Source organism: Rattus norvegicus, chromosome 6, assembly GCF_036323735.1.
Source record: "Rattus norvegicus strain BN/NHsdMcwi chromosome 6, GRCr8, whole genome shotgun sequence".
NCBI lineage: Eukaryota > Metazoa > Chordata > Mammalia > Rodentia > Muridae > Rattus > Rattus norvegicus.
The window spans coordinates 121,623,993-121,639,926 of NC_086024.1; the positions used below are offsets into that span (position 1 = coordinate 121,623,993).

Genomic DNA, 15,934 nt, shown 5'->3' on the forward strand with positions numbered 1-15,934 from the left:
GTAAAATGCTTACCATGTAGGCATGGATGCTTGAATTTGTATCTCCTACACCCATGAAGCAACAGTATACAACTGTAAATGTAGCACTAAGACAAGGGTGGGATATATTTGAGGATCCCCAGAACTCACTGACTAGCCAGTCTGAAAGATCTGGAAATATAATTAATTGCCTTTAAAAAGAAAAAAAACTAAGTTTGTTTATGTTCTAAGTGCTAAAAAAACATTAAATCCTTATTTTACTCATTGCTTTGTGATTTTTTATGTATCTATGTATCTCTTCATGATATAAATATACATTCATGTAGATACACATAAATATGTTATGAGAAATATGCATGTGTCTGTGTGTGTGTGTATGTGTGCGCATGTGTGTGTATTTGTATAGGCTTAATCATCTCTGAATTTGCTAATGTGTAATATACTCTAATTTTTCAAAAGCCTTAAAAATTTAAATTTAAATTGCCTTGTACCTGTGAGACGTTACCTATAAATTACCTTCTATTTACCTAATACAATTGTCTTTTAGGCTTACTGTTAAACAAAACTCAAACTTTCTAGTTCTTTCTGAACCCTGGCTGGGTGTTTCAATTTTGATGTTCTGCCTTAATCTCCTCTTCAAGCTGACTGATTCAATCTGTCTTCTCTTTGCTACTTACTGAATTGCTCTGCTTGGAAAAACTGACTGGTTTTTTTTTTTATTTCTTATTTATTAACTTGGGTATTTCTTATTTACAGTTCGATTGTTATTTCCTTTCCCAGTTTCCATCCAAAATCCCCCTAAACCTTCCCCCACCCCTTCTCTATGGGTGTTCCCCTTTCTATCCTCCCCCCATTACCACCCTCCTCCCAAAAATCACATTAACTGGGGGTTCAGTCTTGACAGGACAGAGGGCTTCCCCTTCCACTGGTGCCCTTACTAGGCTATTCATTGCTACCTATGCGGTTGGAGACCAGGGTCAGTCCATGTATAGTCTTTGGGTAGTGGCTTAGTCCCTGGAAGCTCTGGTTGGTTGGCATTGTTATTCATATGGGGTCTCAAGCCCCTTCAAGCTCTTTCAGTCCCTTCTCTAATTCCTTGACACATGCTCCACTATGTTCATAGCAGCCTTATTTATAATAGCCAGAAGCTGGAAAGAACCTAGATGCCCTTCAACAGAGGAATGGATACAGAAAATGTGGAACATCTACACAATGAAATATTACTCGGCTATCAAAAACAATGACTTTATGAAATTCATAGGCAAATGTATGGAACTGGAAAATATCATCCTGAGTGAGGGAACCCAATCACAGAAAAACACACATAGTATGCACTCATTGATAAGTGGAAAAACTGACTCTTAATTCCATAAACTGAATTGCACTGACTGCATGAACTCAACTCCATTCAACTGCACTGTCTCTATTGAACTTGCTCCACTGCTCTTGTATGGTTTTTCTTTCCTGTGCTGTTCTTGAGTTGGGCATATCCTATCACTGATTCATTCTATCAAATTTTTCTGTGATTTATTACTTCGTCTGCCTCTCAATTAGAAGTCACTCTCAAACATGGCTGACTCCTTCTACAAACTATCACATTTTTCTGTGATTTATTACTTCGTCTGCCTCTCAATTAGAAGTCACTCTCAAACAAGGCTGACTCCTTCTACAAACTGATATTACTCGAATAGTATATATTAAATTGTATCTGCATTCCATCTGGATTACACACACATATGTCTTTGAATGCAATCCCTTGCCAGAACAGCCATGTTGCTAGATTAAAATTAAAGAAGAGTTACCGCATATTCATTCCTGGCATCTCATTTTTAGCATTGTTTACTGAACATATTTATGTATTAATTATTATTTCCATTAAAGTGTTTCACTCCTTCAATGAACATAACTGTTATTGTAAGTAAAGGTATATGTTATTTCCAGTATTCTAAAGTAACAAGTATCCCTGTTCAAACTACTTTTTATCACAATTAAATAGAAGGCAGTCTCACAAACATGAGTGAGTTTTATTTTGCTTTAGATTATTCATGTTGGCACATGTGCCAGGGTAAAAAAAAATAAAGGCTTTATTTTTTGAGGCCACTTTATTCTAACCCATATCGCCACAAACTTCCCACAGATTTATAGGCTTAAGGTAAACTTAATTGAATTATTCAAAGAAAAACAAACTTCATAAAATCCCAAAGCATTATCCTGGATTTTCACTGACTTACATTCACATCTATAAAAAATAAAAATGAATACCTCCATCATCAATTAAGGAATTGCTCATTGCTCCCAGCATCCAAATTCGACCTCTTATAGGCTTAATACAATATGTTTTCTTTTATCCTCACCTCACTTAGATGAAATCTAAAAAGGAGATACTTGTGAAGACAGTGCTTTCTCCTAGTTTCAAGGCAAGCTCAGTCTTGGCATTATTTCAATGAACACCTTTAAAGATTAATAAACTAGTCAAGACAAAAGAAAAGATCATGGCAACTTTTTGTATATAATTACAAAAGTATAACTCAATATATAAGCCACTAACCATTCGTGGACTAGATTCAGATCAATGTTCGCACAAGGGTATATGAGAATGATAGTCTAAGCACAAGGCCACTGATTTTCCTGCTACTCTGAATCCTTACTGCAGCAATAAACACAGTTGTGCACTTATCTCTGTGGTGAGATGGGAAGACATTTGGGCATATGACCAAGAGTATTATATCTCTTTCTTAGGGTAGCTTTATTTTTAGTTTTCATTGTTATGAGTATTTTACATTTAATCTATTGATTGTGCTAGTTTTCCCAGCTACCAACAGTTAGAAGGGTGCCTTTCTTTTTGTTCCATTCTCATTTGCATTTGCTGGCATTTCTTTTTCTTTTCTTTTCTTTTCTTTTCTTTCTTTTTTTTTTTTTTGAGTTTAGCTTTAGTCCCTGGTGTGAGATGAAATCACACATGTATTTCTCTGATTGCTAGAAACAATGAAATATTTAAAAAAAATATTTGCTGGCTCTTTGTGTTTCTTCTTTTGAGTACTGACTACTCAGATAATGGACTCATTTATCGATTAATAATGTTGATTTGCATGCAGGTCTTGGTATACTCCTGAAATTAACCCCCTGTCTGTAATACAGTTGACAAAGATTTTACTCTTTCTGTAGGTTTTCTTCAGATTCTGCTGATAGTTTATTCTCTGTTATCCCATTGTCAGTCACTGGAGCTCACAAAAATGATACCAACAGACATGTTAAAGAGGACGGAGAAAACCTATGAGGCTTCAACCCAACACGAAGAACAATAAGCAGCTGAGGAAAAACTGGGAATGAGAAAGGCAGCCTTCCCTGGGGGAGAAGTCACCAAGTGGTTGTTAAGTGATTATCTCTGAAAACAAACATGCAGGTATGATTATATGGACAGAACAGGTTATATTTCATAACATAAATTCATTCCTATTTCTAAGAATATTTTCAAAAAGGCAATGAATTTGAAGTAAAGATAGTAATTTAAAGCATTCGAGTAGAGAAATGTAATAATTGAATTGTAATCTCTAGAATTTAAATGGGAAAATTAAAGTGGGGACAATTTTAATAAACATGTTATTATTTCACATTTTCTGTTTTTTTTTTTACAGTTTGAAGCAATGGTTTATCTGTATATGAGGTTACAAAAATTATACCAACTTATTCTCACTATCACTGATAGCTAAACATATATTGAACAGTGACAATGACAATATCACAGTAGATGGAGGATAGCCCATAAAGCTTCAAACCTAGATAAAGAGGTACAGAAAACTAAGGAATGCAGTGAAAGAAAAAATAAAAGTCTTTCCCAAGGATGTATGCAGCAGTATTTCAAATTGTTTCATCTTAAACATATTTTGTTCAAACCATAAAAGGTAATATTGAGGCTTTACTTTTCCCTTTCATAATTTAGAAAAGAAAGATAACTTATTATATCAAAACCCATAAATGTCTGTGGTATTGATTCCCTTTCTTATCACTGGCAAGATTTAGTTTTTGTTTGTTTTTGGGTTTTTTTTCTGTTTGTTTGGTTTTCTTTTATTGATAGTAAAGACATTTGGTCTCAGGTACTTAAATGTGGGAAAGATATAAGTATTTTAAGGCAAAATATCGCTCATGTTTCTTTCTAAACAAAGCATAGCAGTTGTTGCAAATCAATATGCTCTCACTTACACTGTAATAGCACCTTCAAATGCAGCTTATTCTTCACTTCTCAGATATTTTTTAAATATTCTTGGGTAAGGAGCAAGCACAGATATTAAAACGAAGATATTGGTTCACGAAACTATTTGTTTAATTCGGGCTTTCTTTAATAGTTTGTTCATATTGAAAAGCTATGTTTGGATGGTAAATATGAAGCAATAGCATTACATATATATTTTTCAAGATATTTTACTAATCATTTTACTTATTTGCATTTCAAATGTTATCTCCTCTCTGTTGCACTTTTAAAAGTTAAGTTGCCATTGGTTTTAGTTACCTAAGTAAATAAGCAATAAATTAGTAGATAGATGAAAGAAAGATAGATGGATGGATGGATAGATAGATAGATAGATAGATAGATAGATAGATAGATACATACATACATACATACATACATTAAGTGGTTCTAGTTGATGACATTATGTTCAATTGGTCGTTTAATTTTGAATCCTTAAGCGAGATAATATATCCTGTTACTTATGATAGGACACTTCATTCAGACCCTGAAATAATCAAAATTAAGGACACAGAGGAAGTAAAGACCACAGAACTTCAAAGATAAGTCTTTCACAATTACCCAGAGAAGTTTCTATGTGTGGCTATAAAATAAAAGAATGGTCATGAGCTTTGTTTTTTGTCTAAAGTTGGGAACATAGTTTTATTTTTTTAAATTAAAAAATATATTTAAAAGATAATATATAATATGCAATAGGCAATACATAATATAATACATAAAATATAATTAATATATGATATATAAATTATACATGGTATGTGCATTATGTATTTTATATAAATATAAATTATATATCATAATATATAACATTATGATAAAATATAATATCATAGATCATATGTTTTTATATATAACAATATATTCTCTATTTTTATATTCTATATTCTTTATTATAATATATGTAATATATGATGTAATGTAAATATGTATATATATAATTTTGTATATATTATTCTTCTGCATATAAAAGATTCAGTGCCTTAGGAAGCCATAGAGGGCATAATATCACACACAACTGGAATTAGGGAAATCATCTCACTAGCTGCAGATGCATTTCTCAATAATACAGTCTTTTGTATGTGTGGTTAAATTTTACATTTGAATATTTTTATTAACCATTGTGTTCAGATTGTGATGCTCCAGAAGCTTTCCTTTCTTTTATTTAAAAATTATTTATTTCATTTTCTGAATCCTTTAATTAATTAAAAATATATTTTATTTATCTCAGATAATATTTTGTGATTGCAGTTGCTCTTCCCTCTACTCCTTTCTTCTCTGACTTTGCCTCCTCGCCAGATCCACAGCCTTTTTGTCTGTAATTAGAAAAGAAATAGTTATCTGAGGAAAATTATTAAAATGAAATAGCTCAAAACCAAAGAAAATCAGAATAACACTGAACAACTAAACAAGAAAGAGTCAAAGAAAAGGTACAAAGAAACTCATACATATGCATAGACACAATTTGTATACACATGAACCCACAAATGGAATGCAAAATAAATTAAAATACCCCCCCACACACACACACACCCAAAGAAAACCACATATTTAGGCAAAGAAACTTTAGGTGACAAAAAAAAAAACCTGAAATAACAAAGTCTCTCTATAGATACCATTGAGGTTGTTTTTGTTTCTGGTTTTTTGGTTTGTTTGTTTGTTGTTTTGTTTTTTCCATTGATCTACTTCTGGAAATTGGACCTCCCCTTAAATATGGCTCACTTCCTGATTGAGAATCTCTGGGGAAAAACAAATCTTTTGTTTCTAGAAAACTGTGAATGGAGAGAGTTCCTGGCTCGGAAGTAGAGTATATGTGTCTGCATTTGTCCTTTCAGCTTTAGGATCCATCTGGTACAGACCTGTGCAGGCCCTGTTCATCTCTACCTGCTCCGACAGACTCTCTAAGTTTGAGCATGCCAATTCTATGCTTGTCTAGAAGGCAATGATTTTTGTTGTCGGCCATCCTCTCTGCCTCGTGCATTGTTTTTGTTTTTTTGTTTTTTTGTTTGTTTGGTTGGTTGGTTGGTCGGTCGGTCGGTCGGTCGGTCGGTCGGTCGGTCGGTTGGTTGGTTGGTTGGTTGGTTGGTTGGTTGATGACCCGCAGAATACCCTAAGCCCTGAGTGGAACCATTACATGGAGGCATCTTTTTTAGATTGAATTTCCCATGATCTGTTACTTTCTGCATGTTTTCTGCCTCTCGGTCTCTGTTTCGTCTGATATGCTGCAAGAGGAAATTCCTCTGATTTTGACTAAGAAAAGCATGGATCTATGAGTAAAACTGAATGCTCTGAGGAGTCATTCCATTGCTGTGGTCCTTTAGGAGTCCGTATATGGGTTCTATCTCATGGAATAGATCTTGGCTGGCCACTCCCACAAACTGTGTGCCGCTATTGCACCAATGTATCTGGCAGGCAGGTCACTACTGTTGAGCGAGGGTTTTTTAGCTGGTTTGATGCTTCATTTCTCTTCCGTTGGTGGGCAGAATACTTTCCAGTACCGTGAACAATTGTGGCAACAACAGTACAAAGGGGGTAAAGGTTCTCTGTAGGCACCAGGATGACTTCTTCAGGTTCAGTGAGTTGTGTAGATGTTTTCTTCAGCGCCAGGGATTTGCCATTAGTTTCTGGAGAGCCACTTACAGTTTTGGTAATAATCTCTGTTTATTGGGGGTACTTTTGAAGCTTCCTTGACCAAGAACTGGAAGTTTGATATAGTGCTATGTCTACTTGAGGCTCTGTTCCCCCATTATTTGGTGATCTTAGTAGATCAAATACATATTTGTATATGTTAGAAAACTTTTACTGTATTAGGTTTTCATAGAATCCACCAAATACCCTACAGTTTTAGTTTTTAAATCCACATTCCCACCCTTGGCCCTTTCTTTCCTCCTTCTCCTTTAGATCATCCCTTTTTTAGTTTCTCCCCATACCCATCCATATTTATACTTTTTATCCTTGCTACAGTAATTTATCCATATTCTCAGTCCTTTACTGTCTACCTAACCTGTGTGGTTAAATAAATTGTACTTTGCTTCCAGTAGCTTTTCATGAATGCCATAAACTAGAAGAAAATAGGAAATAACTCTTCAGTTTTTGAATGCAAACAGGTATATATAAATGTGTGTGTGTCAAAAACATATAATGACTAGAAAATGTTCATCAATATGTATCTGTATTAGTAATGATTCATTGGAAAGTTACATATTTCTATTTTTAAGGGACCAAAAATATGGTATTTTAAAAACTATAGGTTGGACAGTTATGATAGTGCAGAAAAGCACCTGAGCACTAAGGTTCAAACAAAAGGTGAACCTGCGTTAGTGTCCTGGTAACTACCATCTGGATACAGAATTAGTAAAAAAATAACTCTTGACAAAATATTTTGTCTTGAAGCAAGATTACATGCGTTAAGTCATTAACAATTTGTCAATTGTCATTAATAGTTAAGGCACAATTGCCCAGTAACAATAATGAGTATGAATGAAGCTGGTTGTGATTTATGTTGACCCTTTCTATTTTTACATACACACATACCAGGAAGGGAACTAACCGGTTTACAATCAGTAGTGCTCTCGTGAAGCATTATTACTGTGTACAGTGGAGTCCCTCATTCATAACAGTGTATTCTGCTAACTTGCATAACCAATTTAATATTGAAGTAGTCATAGTGCATAAATTGCAGGTTTGTTTTGAACACTAATAACTATTGTCTAAGGCTAGGTTATAAATAATTCATAATTTAAAATAGAAAAATATCAGTTAGTAATATTTTAGTTTATGTTGGGACTCCTAGACACTGATGAACAAATATAGATGTTTTGGTATAAAGTTAAATTTGAGCTAATGGGGAAAACGTGTTCCAGAATAATCCTAAAACTATAGAGAACTTTCTAGTAGTCATGGTTGTATATGTGCAGTTTTTTTATTTGCTTCTTTTCGTTTTCCAGTGTAAGGTTACTCTGTACAGCCTTGGCTGTCCGGAAACTCACTGTGTAAACCAGGCTGGCTGCAGTCTTGGAGATTTACCAGTCTCTGCCTCCCAAATGTTAAGAATGAGGGCATGTACAACCATGCCTACCTATATGTCTGTCCTATGTACAGATTCTGTTACGCTATTTCATCCTAAGAACTACTGACATTATTTTAAGATCTTAGAAATATTTTCTAGACACCTTAAATTAGACAACAGAGACCTACATACTTTTATTTTATATTTATTTACATGTTCAGCAAAGATCATCGGCAAATTGAGTCTTGGGAAAAAAAGAGAAGAGGCACTTACTTTGGAAAAGAAATATCCTCGTGTGAATTCCTATCAATATTTTCTTCCACTTTTAGAGGAGGGTTTCTGTGTAAATGTGTGTTTCTGGTTGAATGACATTTAGAAACCAAATATGTTATCATGGATCAATTTTAGAAAGTATATTGCTATAAGCAATTGCCCGTAGCTTGCCAATTAGGATGCTCAGTATATTTTGGAGCTTGTAAGAGCAAAAGCAGGAACTTCTTTTAATATGACACTTATTATTATGGGAAGATTTGAAATCATTTCATAAACAAGACTTCCAGACATCATTGACTTTGTGAGTTTGGATAATTACCATAGTTCCTGTGAGCCCAATAATTACCAATGAAGGACAATTATAGGCCTATAGACCCAGGGCAATAGGTGAAGTCCAAGCTTCACTAGTATGACAACCTGAGTTTGATGCCTGAAATTTCACATAGTCATTGGGTTTAGAAACAGACGTCGGTAATCTCAATGCTCCTACAACAAAGCAGAGAGGGATGACAGTAGAACTGCCAGAAATGTGTAGGCTATCTAGTCCAGGGTAAGAATCAATGGAAAATATCTCAAAAAAGTAGACAGTGAGAACAAATACCCAATTTTGTTATCTGATTTCGATGGCAGGTTTATTGACTACTGAATTCACACACCTGAGAGAAAACAAATGTATACACACACACACACACACACACACACACAGAGAGAGAGAGAGAGAGAGAGAGAGAGAAAGAGAGAGACAGACAGACAGACAGACATAGACAGACAGATTGATATAGAGACAGACACCCAGAGACAGCTATTTTTCAAATGTTATTACAAGATGATAAGCTATCATAAAAATATTGAAAAGACATATTTTGAATATGTTTTTCCCTAGCAATGGATAAATCACAGTTACAACAAATGCTCTTGTAATATTGACTGAGAAGATGAAATTGCAGAGACAAGACTGAGCATTGCTTAATATTAACATTACAACTGACTTTTGCCACAAATAAAAATTGTAATCTTGGTATAGCAGTTGGCATGTCAAGCATCTTTCCCTGTATCTCCTATTCTTCTATTCAAAATATTGTCTTCTTGAAATTCTAAATTATAATCAAACTCAGGCCAGAAATTGAGAAAATATATACACCTACTATTACAAGGGACTGTTATGACACCCAACATCACATACAACCAGATGGCTAAAGGTAATCGCAAGGACACATTCAACAGAAGACAATGCAATGTGACACCATCATAAACCCGTTCTCCTATGGCAACAAGCCATGGATATCATAGCACACCTGAAGATCAAGACTATGACCTTAAACCTCAACTTATGAAGATGATAAAGGCGTTTAAAGAGAAAACAAATAAACCCCTTAAAGGAACCCAGGAAAGTACAATAAAACAGGATAAGGAAAAAATTAAAACTGTTCAAGTCCTGCAAATGGAAACAGAAGCAATAAAGAAAACACAAAGGGAGGCAACTCTGGAGAGGAAAAACTTAGGAAATGGAACAGGAAAAACAAGACGCAAGCATCACCAACAGAATACAAGAGATGGAAGAGAGAATCCCAGGAGTAGGATATACAATAGAATGAATTGATATGTTGGTCAAAGAAAATGCCAAATGTAAAAGGTCTCTAATATGAAACATGGAGGAAATTTGAGACACTATCAAAGGATCAAACCTAAGAACAATAGGAATGCAAGAGGGAGAAGATTCACTATTCCAAGATCCAGAAAATGTCTGCGACAAAATCATAGGAGAAAATTTCTTAACATAAAGGAAGGGGTGTCTATGAACATTCCAGAAGCCTACAGTACACCAAATAGACTAGACCAGAAAACAAAATCTTCCCACAATATAATAACCAAAACATTGGATATACTGAACAAAGAAATAATATTAAAAGTTGTAAGGGGAAAGGATCAAGTATTATGTAAAGGCAGAACTATCAGAATTCCCCCTAACGTCCCCCCCCCAAAAAAAAGCCCTCTGAAGCTGCAAAGGTTCTATCCAGATGTTTTGTAGACTCAAAATACCACAATTGTCAACACTGATACCTAGATCCATCAAAAAGTTCTATCACCATAGAAAGGGAAACCAAGATATTACATCAAAAATAAATCTGAATGCTATCTTTCTACTAATTGAGTCCTACAGAGGATACTAGAAAGAAAATTCATACATTAGGAGGATCACTGCAACCAAGAAAACACAAGAAATGAACCATCTCGCAGACACAGACAAGAGTCACGGTGACTGAGGCAGCATTCTCAGGGCTTGCACTGGTCTGCACCAGATGGAGTTGCAGAGCTCAAAGGAAAATACACGTGCCTCCATCCCGCAGCCAGAGGGATCTTCAGTTGATAAGTACCTGCAACTAACTTTTTTAAAGCTCTCTAAGGAAGTGTCAATGTGGAATCAAACTACTCCTAAGGGCTGCTTGCCCAGGAGTAGAGGATTAATAGAAAACAAACTCAAATTCACTCCTGGAGATTTCTTGTTTTACAATGGTATTTGGAACTTTTTATCATAATTTTTTAGTTTTTTCCTTTGAATATGTTTACTCGTTTATATTTTTATCACTACATTTAACCTACACATTATATTGTGCTTTTATGGGATTCCTGGGTATATTAGCAAGCAAGTGTCTGTGTCTATATCTGATTTTGTGCCTTTTCTTGGGCTCTTTCTCTTCTGTTTTCATGTTTTGTCCTATTATATGTGTTAGTTTTTATTTTATTGCATTTAATTTTATTTCATTTAAATTTATTGTTATCCCTTAGAAGTTTATTTGTATTTTGGTGGGAGTCACAAAGAGGATAGGGTCAGACAAAAGAAGATGCTGGGAGGAACTGTGACATATACATGGAGGGAAAGCTGTAATCTAGATATCATATGTGGAAAAATCTAAATTTAATAAAAAGGAAACACTGAACTGCATTTTATTTTTTATTTTCTGTCTAAAATTTTCCAAAACATAGTTGCATGTTTCATTCTGCTGAATGTACAGAATGTATGTAGATACAATATTTTTAGATATTATTCATTGTGTTTTCAGTTGAGTCTGTGGAAACAACTTCTAAACTGCCTACTAGTGAATAGAAAATATATAAAAATACTCTATACATCAGTAAATAGTGCATTAATCTGATTGACCTACTTGCCTGCAAACATTGCATCCAATTACATGGGATGCTACCCTTGTCCCTAATGGAGGACTTTGTTGTAATATGTGGTGTAACTGTGGCCAAAATCGTGACATTCTCAAGCAAGGAAGCTAAATGATGAACGGATGATGAGATCAACATAGATTCCTATGGAGACTTAATCAGAAAATAACATCTATCTCCATGCATACTTGGCCTAAAGTTGAACCTGTGATTGAAAAGACGCAACTCTTTAAGGTTTACGTTTAGAACACATTTGAATTGGAGGGGGATTTCCCCAGAGAATAACATCTGTCAGGCCTCCTGCCTTACCTTCCTTAGCTAATTCACTCCTCTTTGAAAAGAGTTATTGATAATAACTAATAATATATGTGTGTATAGAATTGTAATCTATATAATCTATATAACCTCAACATCAGAAAATTCATGTGCATATATTGTAGTTGCTTAATTTTTTTTGGTGTCTTCCAACTTTTCCTCTTGATCTTATGATTCTTTGCCTTACCCTACAGAGTCCCAAAGCCTGAAACCTATACTTCGTAGTATAAATTTAGCAACTATTTAGAGACAATGGAGAGAGGAGCATAATGCAGCTTATGGCTTAAAGAACAATGTCAGATATGACTGGAATCCTCTTCTTAATGTGAAAGATCTTCTCATTGGCCTCACCCTCCCTCAGCCCCAGAACATGTTCAGCATCAGAACACATTTTATCTATTTGCTTTCTATGATGATATCCAAAACAAGGTTATTTTAGTTACTAAACAGAACTTGGCCATGAACTGGATCTTGAACCTCCTGTTAGGTCTTTGGTCTTTGTAAGCATTCTATTTCAGTGCACCAGTGTTCTGGAATGAAGGAAAACATACCCATTCTTATTAAAGTTGAATAAAGAAAAGAAAAAAGAAGGGGTTGGGGATTTAGCTCAGTGGTAGAGCACTTGACTAGCAAGCACAAGGCCCTGGGTTCAGTCCCCAGCTCCAAAAAAAAAAAAAAAAAGAAAAGAAAAGAAAAGAAAAAAGAGTGGGTTTTTTGCATTTAAATTATGACTGGAGACATTTTCTTTGTCTTTCTGAGCCATCCACTCTCACTATTTCACCAGTGGCAGCAGAGGGCGAGGGGAATAACATTCTTTCTAACAGAATGCTTTTTTATTTTCTCTCACTGTATTTAATTTCATTGCATATTATTTTATATTTTTCCTGTCCTTAAACAGCAACACTGTGTCAATATAGCCTCTGCTATGCAGTTTCAGGGACACTGACAGAGTATGTAAAGTGCATATGTTGATCAACTATCCCCAAGTCACCAAAATGAAAAACAGAACGCGAAACAGCATCCACAAATGCATTCTAGTTCCTCCTACGAAATGATCATAATGAATGCTCTTCTTACTAAGCATCCGTCTTTATAGAAAAACATGGCAACCATTTAGTTTGTTAAATATAGCCTCATTGAAAACTACATTGTTTAATATTGTCTCATGTGGATTGGAATTAGCCTATTAATTTACGTGCTGTGAACTGGAAAGAATGTTCTTTTGTATTCTGTGTTTTCAGTCTTGAATACTGGTAAGTTTTTAATTGTCTTTTACAATCACTTCTGTGATACTTAGTTTAATATGTTAATTTCCTATGACTATGAGCTAAAATTTCTGCTGCTTGCTCTGTCCAGAAACCACCACCTTTTGAAAGCAAAAGTGAAATTAGGTACTAATACTATTGACTTTTTACATGTAAACACGAGGTTAAAATCATCTGCAGATTTAACTGGAGGAACCATATTTTCCCTTGGGACATTCTGGCATTTTGGCAGGGAGCTTGAGCTGTCTTTTCCTCTAGTCTTTGGCTGGTCTCTCTGGGGCTCAGGGCAGGCACTATCCATTAAGATCAGATGCATGCAATCATGATCAATTTCCTGCAGGCGTAGAAGGATGGGGTACTTGCAGTGCCTGGCGTCATATATTTTATTCTGTTTCACTGGGTGGTGTTTTTCTATCCTAATAACCGCTGGAATCCAACTATGTAGGGGATAGGGGGGAAGAGAAAATGAAACTCCTCTTAGGTATAAAAATATTTCCCATTTGTCTGCTTTCTTTGTCTGTACCACATACATGTGATGAAAGCTAAAGAAACCCAAGCCTAACTTGAAGCACAATGACTTGACGCTGAAAATCTGAAGAAAAATCATTTTATTTCAAATGACAGAATCCAGTGTTTTCTAGAGAGGTCAGCCTTCAGAAGTTCCCAAATCACCTATAACTGTTTTCTTGGTTGCTGGCTTCAAATCTCAGCTGAGAAAAAGGCCCTTTCATTTTTATTAACATTCAATTTCTTTGGGGCTGGACAGATACTTGGTATATTGGCAAGTTGTGTACAAAAAGCAAAGGTAAAAAAAAGATCAGGTAAGGACTCTTTTTCTTTCTCACTTCTCCCTCCTTCTCCTTTCCTTCTTTCTTCTCCCTCTCTTTCAGTACCTTCCTCTTTATTTTAATCTCTTCGTCTTTTTTTTCACCATTTACAAATATATCTGTGTTAAGCCATGAAATTAAGGATGAGGGCTTTAAAACACAATTTCTCTAAAATAAGGTAATTCAATACTCAGTGCTATTTTATTCTCCCATTCCTTTCAGAAACACTTCCTCAAACATATAGTTTTTCTCTGATTATGCTCAGTTTCTATGAAGAATGAACATATTAAGAAGTATGCATAAAGAATACTCTGTCTGTTATAACACAATCCCATCAGAAATTCCTTATTGGGTTATCCAATTCTCCTGATACTTCATCCTGTGGAAGAACAGCCTGGAGAAAACATCCTGTTTTATACGGCGATTATTATTAAAAATGAACCTCTAAGGGAGTCATTTCATTTGCATGAAACTTCCACTTGCGCCTCAGTCACCTGCCATCAATGTCTTTATCTCAGGCTCAATGGAAGTGCATTCTTTAGTAACTAATAAAGATGAAAATTAAAACCAGAGGGTGACAGTGCTCATCACCAAGCCCAGCTTGACCTCAAGGCAATGCATATGTTGGTTACTGAAGAAGCACTATGAAACGTGGTCGGGAGACATTCCCACAGTCTCTGGCAAGGCTCCAAATTAGATGCATGGGCACTTCCTCCCTTAGTTCTATCACTAGCTGAATAGCCAGAACACTTGGAAGAGGAATCTCGAATCCCCTACTCAAATAATGACCAGATGTTTGACTCAAGTTGCCCTAATTTTCTAGTTATGTGCAAAAAGCAGTGAAGTACTGAAGAACTCTAGCCTACAGACTTAGGAGAATGTAATCGTTTATGTTGCAACATATTTATATGGGCCAGACATTTCTAGCATATCCTAAGCAGTTGTCTGCATCGAAAACTATTTTTCGGGCTCAATCACCCTTTACGCTGAAAATGTTTCTAACCAAGACGTGTGGCTTAATACATGCGTATCTCCATGCCACTAGAACAAAAATGTCTTGCTTTCCCTATATTTGCAGTACCCCAGGGATTCTCAGTAAGAACCATGTGAATCTCCTGTTATAATCAGACCACAAATTAGTTACAGGACATGCGTCCCATCCAGCCTTGAATTCAAAACCTCCTTTTGGCCTGATGAACATGGCCAAGTAGCAACCACTCTGAGAGGAACATTTAGTGTTTTCTTTCATCAGACAAAACTGTAATGAAACGGCTTAGGACAATTCTCATATTGGATATATATATATATATATATATATATATATATATATATATATATATATATATAAAAGTGAGTTCAGTTTTCAAGTGCTTTGAGGACTGAACTTCAACTGTTGTCTGGAGATCATCAGTTGAGTACATGACAACTAGATTTTGCATGCACTACCTTCAACCTCATAAAAATTATATACTGTTTTTCATGAGGCAAAATAGAGACTAAAGGAAATAATAAAACACCCAGGATTTTGGAGGTAGAAATTGGAAAACTAAGTATTGTGAACTGTTTCCTTCTCATTACATATTTAAACCAAATAGGTTTCTTTTCAAATCAACTTTGTCTCATTTTATGTTAGTGATTTTAGTTCAGAACTGTTCCTTACTCCTTGAAATTTGAGAAAAATCCTTATTAAATCGGGATGAGAAATCAAATGTGCAAAGTCTTAACCTAAGGAATAGAATTAGCATTTAACGAAAACAAAAGAAATCCTACTTCAATTAATAATTAATAAATCATTGGCTCTACATTAACACATTGCTTAACGGGAGTAGAAATTACCAAACTGACATTG

At 35.0% G+C, this 15,934-nt stretch overlaps 1 long non-coding RNA gene across 6 annotated transcripts in view; it reads left to right on the forward strand.

Annotated features, from left to right (window-relative positions):
- LOC108351289 (uncharacterized) overlaps positions 1-15,934 on the forward strand; it is a 232,111-nt gene that overhangs the window by 3,030 nt on the left and 213,147 nt on the right. For 4 of the 6 annotated variants that reach the window (XR_005506175.2, XR_005506170.2, XR_010052785.1 and 1 more), the window contains one exon: positions 3,195-3,382. This is a non-coding gene — a long non-coding RNA (uncharacterized LOC108351289). Of the gene's footprint in view, positions 1-3,144; positions 3,383-4,695; positions 4,853-15,934 lie in introns of those variants that run through there. The other 2 variants (XR_005506171.2, XR_005506173.2) reach the window with 2 other exon arrangements.